Source organism: Acinonyx jubatus, chromosome D3 (genome assembly GCF_027475565.1).
Source record: "Acinonyx jubatus isolate Ajub_Pintada_27869175 chromosome D3, VMU_Ajub_asm_v1.0, whole genome shotgun sequence".
NCBI classification, from domain to species: domain Eukaryota; kingdom Metazoa; phylum Chordata; class Mammalia; order Carnivora; family Felidae; genus Acinonyx; species Acinonyx jubatus.
Window position 1 is genome coordinate 43087187 of NC_069392.1, and position 12455 is coordinate 43099641.

The following is a 12455-nucleotide window of genomic DNA, read 5'->3' on the forward strand; positions in this document are numbered from 1 at the left end:
TTTTTTTTAAGTAAGTTCTATGCCCAACATGGGGTCTGAACTTACAATCCTAAAATCAGGAGTTGCATGCTCAACCAACTAAGCCAGCCCGGCACCCCCATAAAAAAATAATTTAAAACAAACAAACAAAACTCACACCAGATATGTAAATATCATGTACTCAGGAACAAAAGTCAGTTCCTCAAGGGAGGAACAGTGCCTTCTTTTTTATGTTCCCAACAAGCACTTTACTCAATGCACAAATATTTATTATACCTCTAATACAGGATTTATCAGTTATATAGGAAGTATGCTTATATAATGTATGTCCTCCACTATAATGAACGCTCCAAATCATTTCTGCACCCCAGTTATCAAACAGTAATTATTTGTCAACCTACAGATGATGGATTTGACCACAAAAAAAACCGGTATCTTAGAGCTGAAGAGCCTGTTATCTTCTGGCATTAGAATCTTGAAAATCTTGAAAACTGCAAAATGCCTCAAGAATAGTTGCCTCAAGGGGCGCCTGGGTGACTCAGTCCGTTAAGCGATCAACTCTTGATTTTGGCTCAAACGATGATCTTACAGTTTGTGAGCTTGAGCCCTGTGTAGAGCTCCACTCTGACAGCATGGAGCCTGCTTGGGATTCTCTCTCTTCCTCTCTCCCCTATTCTACTCGTTCTATCCCTCTCTCAAAATAAATAAATATTTAAAAGCCTGCTTGGGATTCTCTCTCTCCCTCTCTATACTCCTCCCCCACGTGCACATGCACTCACTCCCTCTCTCTCGCATTCTCTCTTTCTGAAAATAAACTTTAAAAAAAAAGAAAAGAAAAGAAAAAGAAATGAGGCACCTGGATGGCTCAGTTGGTTCAGTGTCCAACTTCTGCTCAGGTCATGATCTCATGGTTCATGAGTTGGAGCCCCATGTCAGGTTCCCTGCTGTCAGCACCAAGCCTGTTTCAGATCCTCTGTCCCTCTCTCTCTCTCTCTCTGCCCTGCCTCCATTCTCTCTCTCAAAATAAAAACATCACACAAAAAAAAGAAAGAAAATCTATTCTACATAAAGTATAAGAAAACATACTTTTAAAAAACCACAAGATACGTGAACTTACCCTACCAGACATCAACAATTAATAAAATCAGGGTGCCTGGGTGGCTCAGTTGGTTGGACGTCCAACTTTGGCTCAGGTTATGATCTCAAAGATTATGGGTTCGAGCCCCGCGTCGGGCTCTGTGCTGATGGCTCAGAGTCTGGAGCCTGCTACGGATTCTGTGTGTGTGTGTGTGTGTGTGTGTGTGTGTGTGTGTCTCTCTCTCTCTGTCCCTCCCCCACTCACTCTCCATCTCTCTCAAAAAAGGAATAAACATTAAAAATTAATTAATTAAAATCAGTAAAGCCATAGTAATGTGTTATACTGAAGGACAAATAGAACAATGGAACAGACTAATGACACAAAGCAGAGTGCCCACAATCAGACTCATGAATGTATGGTCAACGGCTTGCTTATTTATTTATTTATTTATTTATTTATTTATTTATTTAATTTTTGAGAGAGAGACAGAGAAAGAGGGAGACATAGAATCAGAAGCAGGCTCCAGGCTCTGAGCTGTCAGCACAGAGCCCGACATGGGGCTCGAACCCATGAACCATGAGATCATGACCTGAGCTGAAGTCAGACACTCCACTGACTGAGCCACCCCGGAGCCCCGGTCAACTGCTTTAAGACAAATAGTACTACAGCTGGGAAAATAGATTTTTTAAAGAAACAGTGCTGAGACAAACGGGGGGGGGGGGGAGGAAAACTGGTTTCCTACTTTGTACCATATACTAAAGTCAATGCCAAATTGAATACAGACACAAAATGTGAAGGTGAAACTTACAAAGTATTAGTACACAAAGATGATATTTTCTAAAATCCTACAATCAATTAAGTGGACAACTGAAGGAAAAAAGGACAAGAAATTTAAACAAGTTCATCACAAAAAGGAGGAGGAGGAAGGAAGGGGGGAGAAGAGGAGAGAAACTCAATAGGGCAATGGACAAAAACCACAATGGCTAAAATTTTAAAGTTTAAGAAGACAAAGTATTGGTAAGAATGTGAGGTAAAAAGGCACCTGGGTAGCTCAATCAGTTAAGCGCCTGTCTCTTGATTTCAGCTCAGATCATGATCTCCTGGTTTGTGGGATCAAGCCCAGTATCTGGCTCTGCTCGAACAGCATGGAGCCTGTTTGGGATTCATTCATTCATTATCTCTCTCTCCACCCCTCCCCCATTCACATGTGTGCATGCTCTCAAAATAAATAAACTTAAAAAATAAAAAAAAAAAAGAATGTGAGGTAAAATATTGCTGGTAGCAGTATCTATTATACAAACACCTTGGAGAATAGGTCAAAAGAGCAACCAGTCTATAATGAAACAGATGGCTGAAGAATCCCAAAAGGAACCTTGAGGCTAGTGGGAGTGCACACAGGAAAGGGAGTGGATTTTGAGTATGAAAAATCTGACTGTCAGGCATGTGACATTTGGGGGGGAAACTGTGCAAGCACCTTTCTTTTTTTAACGTTTATTTGTTTTTGAGAGAGAGCAAGCAAGTGGGGAAGGGGCAGAGAGAGGGAGACAGAATCCGAAGCAGGCTCCAAGTTGTCAGCGCAAAGCCCAAGATGGGGCTTGAACTCACGAACCATGAAATCATGACCTGAGCTGAAGTCAGACATTCAAACGACTGAGCCACCCCGGCGCTCCTGCCCTACCACCTTAAAATATTAGACAAAAGAAAAGCAAGGCAATTATTAACTCCAAGGGGTAAAAGGGTGGGGGGGGGGGATATAGTTTCAGAATACTCAGCTCAGCAGTAAAACATTTACATAGTTATAACAACACTCACTACTGGCTTAACCAGCAATTGAAATAGAACTCTTTTAAGGGGATAGGGGAAGGAAGCAGGAGAGCTAAATTTTTAACTAAGAAGGCAGAAAGTAAGTAACATCTGAAATTGATAAATCAAAATACAGCAGTTATTGCATACCACCAAAAATATGGAGTTAGATACTAAGAGTAACAGCTAGAAGAATAAAAGTGGTAGCTTCTGGAGAAAGGTATTAGGGGATAGGGAAAGGTTAGGAATGGAATGAGATTTGTCACTGTAAGGCTGTTAGTGCTATTTGACCTTAAAAATACACAAGATTCACTGTGAAAGTTCTGAAAAAGTTCTCCACTCTTATTTCATTTCTGTCAGTGTATCCTGGCATCCAACAGGTCTCCTCTATTGACGTATAAAGGTTTTAGCCATTTTTTAAATTTAGAGTGCACAATCTATTTTAAAATCTCACCAAAATGGAAATCCTGAAAATTATTTACCCCGACTCAACAAGTCAAAGAAAATGAGAAGTTTTTTTTTAAGTCTAGAAATGCAAGAGAATGTAATACAATTCAAGTACAAAAAAATTAAATTAATAGGAATACTACCCACAGAGAGATTTTTATTGGCTACTAAACATCTGAAACTTTAACACCTGAACTCCTAATCTTGCCTCCTAAATCTAAAGTTTTCAAAGGACTCTCATCTCAGTAAATGGCAGGTTCATCCTTGAGTGTCCAACATAAAACTTTGTGCAGTCATTCCCAATTCTTCTCTTAAGCTTATGCAATTTGTCATTAACAAATCCTGTCTACCTTCAAAACACATCCATAACGTGACCACTTAAAATCGCTACCACTTCCACCCAGGTGCAGGTCATCATTTATCTGTCACCTGGATTTTTACCAACAACTTCCTAATTCCTAACTCTGCCTTCAGTTTTGCTCCTCCCTCCCCACTTCAGCTTCTCCACAGAACAGCCACATGATCCTTTTAAAACTCAAGTCAGGCTGTTATTTCTCTGCTCAAAACTCTTCAGTGACTTCTCATCTCAATCAGAGTAAAAGCAAAGGCTGATGTTAACTATTAACTACTTCCTGGTTTTGTCCCTACTCACTCTGCTCCAGTTAGGTTGGCTCCCTTGCTATTATTTCTTAAATGCATTAAGCATATTCCCACCTGAGGCTAAAAAGTGTTCCAGGCAAAGGAAACAGCTCTGCTTTCAAAGAATTGGTATATATATTTTTTGTCCCAGAATGCAGCAAAAGACAACTTACCCAAAATAATACAAAAATTTGTTTTGCTACCAAAAGTAGTATACACACACGCACATGCACCACACACACACAATTCATACACAAAAAAAGATGTAACAAGCCTAAATTTTTTTTTAATGTTTTATTTATTTTTGAGACAGAGCATGAGCAGGGGAGGGGCAGATAGAGAGGGAGACACAGAATCCAAAGCAGGGTCCAGGCTCTGAGCAGTCGGCACAGAGCCCGACATGGGGCTCGAACTCACAAACCGTGAGATCATGACCTGAGCCAAAGCCAGATGCTTAACCACTGAGCCACCCAGGAGCCCCGTAACAAGCCTAAATTAAAACAAATTAGCATTTTTAACAGAGCATGAGCATAGCCACAGTCTATTAGTACCAAGTAAAACTGATTGAAGGATACAGAGATGACTGAATTTTAAGAATGCTATTATTATAGGGCATCAACCAGCCAAATAAAATAATTATCACATCAATGTAACTCCTTCACCAAAAAAAAAAAAAAACTTCATAAGATGAAAACAGCTTTGTTCTACACAGCCTTAGGACTATTTTACCTAATCTGTTCTTAGTATTTCAAACATCACTGGAAACTTCCAGCCAGGTCAAAGTGCAGTTAACTCCATCAAAAGATTTACTGTAAAATCCAACTCAGTACACCTCTCAATTCCACTCTCAGTTCTGAAAATCAAATATTCTTCAGGCAATCACAAAGGTCCTCTGGGAGACAAAATCACCCGTGTGAGCATCTGGCTTTATTTTAATGTTTATTTATTTGAGAGAGAGAGAGAGAGCATGTGCACGCATGCCCGCACACACGCACAAGCCGGGGTGAGGCAGTGGAGGAGAGAGAGAGAATTGGGCTTCATGCTCAGCACAGAGCCCAATGCAGGGCTCAATCCCACGACCATGAGATCGACCTGAGCTGAAATCAAGAATCAGACGCTCAAATGACTGAGCCACCCAGAAGGCCCTGGCTTACCTTATTTTAATTCCTCTAGTAGCAGTATCTGCTGGGTAAGCCAAATGGCTGGAGCTACACTATTCTCAGCAACTTTCTGAGTCCTGCACTATATTTGAGGCCTAGTGTTTGGTGATTCCTATTTTCTTCCACAAAATCCAGCTCTATAAATGGAGTCTTCTCTTTCTTATTTCTGTGTGTGTCAATTCACTCACCCACTATCTAAGGTAATCCAAGTATTTCTTACATTCTAAACACACCCCAAAAATAGAGATGAAAAAAACATTTTAAGTAACAAAGTTTAAGGGCCCCTGGGTGGCTCAGTCGGTTAAGCGTCTGACTTCAGCTCAGGTCATGATCTTGCAGTTTGTGGGTTTCGAGCCCCACGTCGGGTTCTGTGCTCACTGCTGACAGCTCCGGGCCTGGAGCCTGCTTCAGATTCTGTGTCTTCCTCTTTCTCTGCCCCTCCACTGCTCAAGCTCTGTCTGTCTCTCTTTCTCAAAAATAAACATTAAAAAAAATTAAATAACAAAGTTTAAGCCAATTACTGCTAACCAGAAACACATAACGTGTCATAACTGAGGCCACAAAAGACCATTAACAGAGAATGCAACAGAAAACACATAACACAACATATTGTCCCTAATAAATTTTTCCAAACATTGAAAGCCTAAATCTATTACACAAATGGCTCCAAAATATGTGGGAAACATGCTCTTCAACTCATTTTAAGTGGCATATATGGTTGGGAATCAAAAATTTAGGAAGAACAAGGGCACCCAGGTGGCTCAGTGGGTTAAGTTAAGCGTTGGACTTCAGCTCAGGTCATGATCTCACAGTTCATCAGTTCAAGCCCCAGATCAGGCTTTCTGCTGTCAGCACAGAGCCTGCTTTGGATCCTCTGTCTGTCTGTCTGTCTGTCTGTCTCTCTCTCTCTCTCTTGCACCCTCTCAAAAATAAATAAAACTTAAAAAAAATTTTTTTAATTAGGAAGTACTCCCCAATAAATAATATTTTAGCAACAAGACACCCACTATCATCAAGTAAGCTCTATCTTAAGAAGAAATACCACTGTAAAAACTGTTCTCAGAATTAGTCATCTTGATAGAAAAACAAATTGCAAAATTCCTGTAATTTTCTCAATAGACTGGTAATAGTGATTCAGTAAAACTCAACATTAATTAAACTTCTAAAAAAGTTAGACATGGGGGTGCCTGGCTACCTCAGTCAGAAGAGCATGCGACTCGATCTCAGGATCTTAAGTTTGAGCTCTATGTTGGGGACAGAGTTTACTTTTTAAAAAGTTGGGGGTGGGGCACCTATCTGGTTCCTCAGTACAGCATGTGACTCTTGATCTTGGAGTTTGAGTTCAAGCCCCACACTGGACATAGAACTTACTTTAAAAAAAAGGTGGGTGGGGGAGTGCACCTGGGTGACTGAGTTAAACATCCAACTCTTGATTTCAGCTCAGGTCATGATCTCAGTTTGCGGGGTTGAGCCTGGTGCAGAGCCTGCCTGGGATTCTCTCCCTCTCGGTCTTTCTGCTATAAGCACACTCTCTCTCACTCTCTCTCAAAGGTAAATAAACATAAAAAAAAAAAAAAAAAAAACAGGTATAAAAGCTGCATAGCTACATATAATTTTCTAAGAAAGAGATAAATGAATGTCATGTACCACTGTACTAACAGACAAAACACAATACACATTAAAACATCAACAGCAGTAAAAGTTGGGAGATGAAAGGGCACACAAAGAATGAATACTTTCACATTTTACTTATATATTTATCCAATCTTTGAATCTTTCATATCAGAAATGAACACACTTTATTAGCTGTGAAGTAAAAAACTATATACTGTTTATATTGATGTAAAATATACTGGGTAAGCTCAAAAGTGAATCTGAATACACCTATGCAATAACTTGTACACATTCTTAGTATTTTTCTTAATAGTCAAAAAGTGGACACAATCTAAATGTTCATCAACTGACGAATGGATAAACAAAATGTGGTATACACATGTAATAGACGGTATTTAGTTATAAAGTACTGATAACATGTAATAGACTGTATTTCGCTATAAAGTACTGATACAAGCTACATGGATTAACCTTAACATTATGCTAAGTAAAAGAAGGTAGTTTATATGATTCAATTTATATGAAATGTCCAAAACAGACAAATCTATAAAAACAGATACACTGGTGGTACTAAGGGGCTAGGAAGGAAATGAGGAGTGACATACTAGTACAGGCATTTTGGGGGGATGATAAAAATATTGTAAAATTAGACAGTGGCAATGGTTGTACAACTCTGTTAATATACCATCTCCATAAAGCTGTACCAAAAAGTGAATATGAAATGATATGGATTTTAATATGCATCAAATATTTAAAGTAAGCCTAAATTTGTCTTGAAAATTATGTATTTTTGTTTTTGAAAAAAGCCTCACTTAGTGACTTCACTTAGTGACAACAAACTTTCAAATATTAATTGAACTGATTTAACAAAATAAACTTCAAACTTTCACAATAACAAAATTATCTTCTTAAAAGTTCCTAATATTTGTTTTATTCAATAACTGAATTTTCTGAGTGAAAATATTCTAAAACTTTATGTATTCAAAAAAAATTTTTTTTGATGTTTATTTATTTTTAAGTGACAGAGTGCAAGTGGGAGAGGGGCAGGGAAAGGGAGACACAGAATCCAAAGCAGGCTCCAGGCTCTGAGCTGTCAGCACAGAGCCCCAAGTGGGGTTCAAACTTACCAACCGCAAGATCATGACCCCAGCCAAAGTTGGACGCCTAACCGACTGAGCCACCCAGGCGCCCCTAAAACTTTGTATTTTAAATATATACAGTGACAGATGCTAGAGCTAGGCATATTCCCTAACCTCAAATACCTTGGAGGAAAATTATTTAAGCAGTACATATCTGGAACTATATATGTGACTCTTCTGGGGGGAAGGAGGGGGAAGAGAGAGCACAAGTGAGCCAGGGGCAGAGAGTGAGAGAGAATTCCACAAGGGGGGGGGGGGCGGAGAAGGAGAGAAGCAGGGCTTGTTTCTTTGTTTGTGGTTTGGTTTGTGGTTTGTTTGTTTTTCTTTTTTTCATCCGAAGCGGGGCTCAAGCTCACACACCATGAGATCATGACCTGAACCAAAGTCAGATGCTTAATGATTAAGCCACTGGGTCATGAGTACAAGTCCCACATTGGGACCTAAAGCTTACTTCAATCAATCAATCAATCAATAATAAAAGATTAAAAAAATAAAATAGATAGCACTTGGCTAAGTTGGTAAAGCATGTGATTCTTGATCTCTAGGTCATTAGTTCAAGCCCCGAATTGGGACCTAGAGCTTACAAAAAAACATAAAATAAAATGGAATTATATCTGCATTATAAAGAATAACATTTATCAGAAAAACTATACTATCTATAGGAAAAAAAAAGTTAATTATATTTGCCTCTCTCTTAACCATCAATAAAGATGATACAAAAGCAACATTTCCTAATATAAAGTCCTTAGAATAATTGGCACATCATAAGCACTTGTTAAATATCAGCTACAATAATAACTATAAGAATATTACTGATACAATAATATTTCCTATAAAAAAGAAAACATTTACCTTAGTTACTCCTGGTTTCACTTAACTGCTGGACAATTTCATTTCCATAGTATCATTATCCCTTTCAACTTTAACAACTACGTTAATTCTAAACTATTCAATTATTTACACTAAAGCAGTTCTCAAGGTGGGACCATGGGGATTCCAGGGATCCTTTCAGGAGATTCGTTAGCTCCAAATCATTCTTGAGTAAAAGATCAACTCAAAGTGCAAAACAGACCAATGAATTTTAACACAATGTTGTACAAAAAGTATATAGAAATGGTTTCAGATTCTACGTTGCAGCTAACCTTTAAGAAATTACCACTTGTTTAAAAAAAAAATGTTACTATTTGTTGAGTTTTGTTATAGAATCAAAGAATATCACAATTATCTGAAAAGATTACTAAAGCACTCCTCCCAACATATTGATGTGAAACTGAATTTTCTTCATATACTTCAACCAGAACATATAACTGAATGCAAAGCTGATAGGAGAATCTAGCTGTCTTCTATTAGGCCAAACATTGAGGAGATTTACAAAAATGTAAAAGAGTTGCCATTCTTTCACTAATGTTTTTTGCTTTGTAACTAAAATTTAAGTTGAAAAAAATTAATTGTTTTGGAAAATGGTTGTTTTTCAAAATTAAAAAATGTTATTTATATTAGCCTCTAATTTATCAGTTATTTTAATGAATATATTAACTTAAAATACAATAATTATCAATATATACAAAAGCTATTTGAAATCCTACATAATTTTTAAGAGTGTAAAGGGATCCTAACCAAAAACTCTGAAAACCACTTCATTAAAGTAATACTTAATATCCCACTTTTATTTATATTGAGTCTTCATCTCTATGAATCCCCCATATGCAGCCATAAATGTTTAAAGTAAGCTGAAGAGAACAGAGGACATAAATCTTGCTTTCTTCAGATGTACTGTAACACAATTAAGCATAAGATACAGCCCCCTCAAAAAAAGAAAGGATGGCCAAGTTAACTGAATGATCCGTTTACCAAAAGTAACTAAAGTAGTATAATACAGTTGTAATACTCAACTTACACAGAAATAGAGCCAAAGAACTTCAACTGTGCCGAGAAAAGGATGCACAGAAAAATTGGGGCTACAGAAGGGGTAATATAGTTCTTAAGTCAATTACTTATAACAACAATTTTACTGGAGTTGATTTCAAACTACCATCTGAATTCTGATCACCTTCAATAAGAACTCTGTATGTAACATAAATTTGCCAAAAGAAGTCATGAAAACGTATTTACTTATTTAATAGTCCATTCTTTTGAATTGTGCAATGCCAGCTACCTTCATTATTACAATAAATACAATCAACTTGTGGGGTGACTGGGTGGCTCAGTTGGACTGGGTTTCGGTACATCTTGGTTTGGTGATCTCATGGTTCCGTGTTTTGAGCCCAGCAAGGGGCTCTACCTCTCTCTGCCTATTCCCCCACCCCTCTCTCAAAATGAATAGTTTAAAAAATATTTTTAAAAAATACAATCAATTTGTTCTATAATATAAATACCAAGCTAAAAAACTCTATCCAGCAATGGGGGGGGGGGGGGGGATAAAGGCATTCATTAATTAGGGCCCTTTTCCCTTTCTTCTGGAAGCATAATTTATCAATTTAAATGCCTAGTACAAAACCTTGTATGAGGCTGATGTTAAAAAAATTATTGTTCACTACAGAATTTTCACACTGTTCAATGAGAAATGACAGCAAAATTTTCCTTGGCCAGGAATGAGTAAGGTGGGAAGAAGCTTCGTCCTAAGAAGGGTACTTCTGAAGTCATACATCTAACCTAAGGGGGCATACACTTCATTCTGCCTGAAAGGGAGAAGTGTCTGTTAGAGTTTTCTCGTTTCTAGGCCTGAATTTGCAGCTTCCAAATTAACCGCTTTTCAAGCACTTTTCATCCTACTCTAATATCTAATTCCATAGTAAGAATTTTTAAGTTTTTCAAATTAAAAACAGTTCCATTGTGGTAGATGCCCTATGTAACGCAGAAACTAAGGACCTAATACAAAGGTTGAATATAGTACAGTCCACTGCAACAAGAAGGTTTTAAATTGAAATCCGTGTTTTATCAGCTTTTTAAAAATTAAAGAGGAAAAAACAAAACCCACCCACATCTTACTATTCCACCAAGTAGTACCTTTTTATTGGTTTTTGCAAAGGCTATTTATTAAAATATCATGTGATAATACTATTTAAATACCGGGTGCTGCAATTACTTCCTGCTGTATAAGAATACCATTTCAATTCTAAAGGCTACAAAGAACAAAGTTCACAGTACCTCTCAAATCACAACGATTTAATTCCTTCCTCTCCCCCCACTGTGCCCTCCTCTCCCGGAAAATACAGTACCTGCAGCAGGGTTTTCAGAACTCAACATTTAGAGGTGGGGGATGGGAAGAGGTTGGGAGTGTAGGAGTGGGAGAGTTCTCTCATTTTTGGCGTTGCTATTCTACTCTGCCTGAGTAAAACAAACCCCCGTTGTAAATAATCTTATGAACAGTGACAAAAATAGAGGACCCAATTCCCTTCTGCTCGCATCTATCCCTACAAACTTCACTATGGCCCTCAACGCACCCATTTCTACTCCAGAACAGCCCTACCAGACCCTCATGTCCAACCCAAATTACTCTGTGACCTTGGACCCAGGCCACTGCTCCCCTCCAAGATCCCCACATCACAGCCTGCAGAGGCCTTAAGGTTCAGGTCGGGTCAGCGGGCAGTGGCGAAGGCAAGGGAGCAAGCTGCAGGAACCGCAAATCCGCGATGGCTGGTGAGGCTGGCTCGGGAAAAACGCCGGGAAGGAAAGACGCCAGGGTCGGGGACGAGGCCGGGGGCTACCTGCCGGCCAGCGGCGACACCGCCCCAGTAGTCTTAATGGAAGCCCTCGGGGCTCCGGAAGCCCTCGCGGCCGCCTTGGGAGCCCTGACCTGACCCGGTCCTCGGTCATGGCCCCTTATTACCTCTGACCGCCTACCAAGCAGCAGCAGGTGATGAGTCGACTGGGCAGCCGAGACGCGCAGGTTGATTGCCTACCTCAGGCGACAGTGACTCTGAGCCGCCCACTCCCTCCCAGCGGTTCCAGGAGCCCGGAACAGAGAAGTAGCAAGAAGCGTACGATGCAAAACGACACAGAATGTGGGACAAGGGGGGGGGGGGGGGGGGGAGGATCGTCCAGCCTCTCCGGAGAGGCTGGCAAAAGGGACGTGAGGACGCGGGCGGCACGACAGTAGGCGGCGGGGACAGTCGGAAAGCTAGCGTACCTTCCTCACTCCTGGCCGAGGGTCCAATGCCAGCCAGCGAATCGCCTCACATCCGGGTATCAGGAGACAGCCGCTTCTGCCGCGACCGCCGCCTCTCCCGCGGCGCAGATACGCCAAACTTCCGGCGACGACGGCGACGCCTCGCCCGTCAGATGGGAGTTACCTGTGACCGTCTGAGGCGCGCTTGCGCAACGCTCCTCTTCAGCCGTAACAGGCTCAGCTGACGTGCCCAGAAGAGGAAGATGGCCGCCACGCTCGCTGCGTGTCACGCAGTTTTTTACCCCGGCCGGGACCGCTGGGCGTCGGGGAAAAGCAAGGCAGCGTTCACCCTCAGCGCAGGCGCGGTGGGAGGCCTCGCGTGCACGCACCGCGGGTGGGCGCCTCGCCGGGAAGGGGCGGCGCCCCCAGGCGGCAGCTTCTGGCCCTTCCCGGGGAGGTCTCTTGGAATAAAGCCACTCACGCCCCCA

General features: G+C 40.5%; 1 protein-coding gene across 3 annotated transcripts in view; it reads right to left on the reverse strand.

The window, feature by feature from the left end:
* The window catches only part of ESCO1 (establishment of sister chromatid cohesion N-acetyltransferase 1), a 73515-nt gene extending 61386 nt beyond the window's left edge, over window positions 1–12129 (reverse strand). For all 3 annotated transcript variants that reach the window (XR_001429447.3, XM_015066577.3, XM_015066576.3), the window contains exon 1: window positions 11989–12129. The gene's annotated coding sequence lies outside the window, so the exon portion shown is untranslated. The remainder of the gene's footprint in view (window positions 1–11988) is intronic.
* Window positions 12130–12455: the final 326 nt, after the last annotated feature.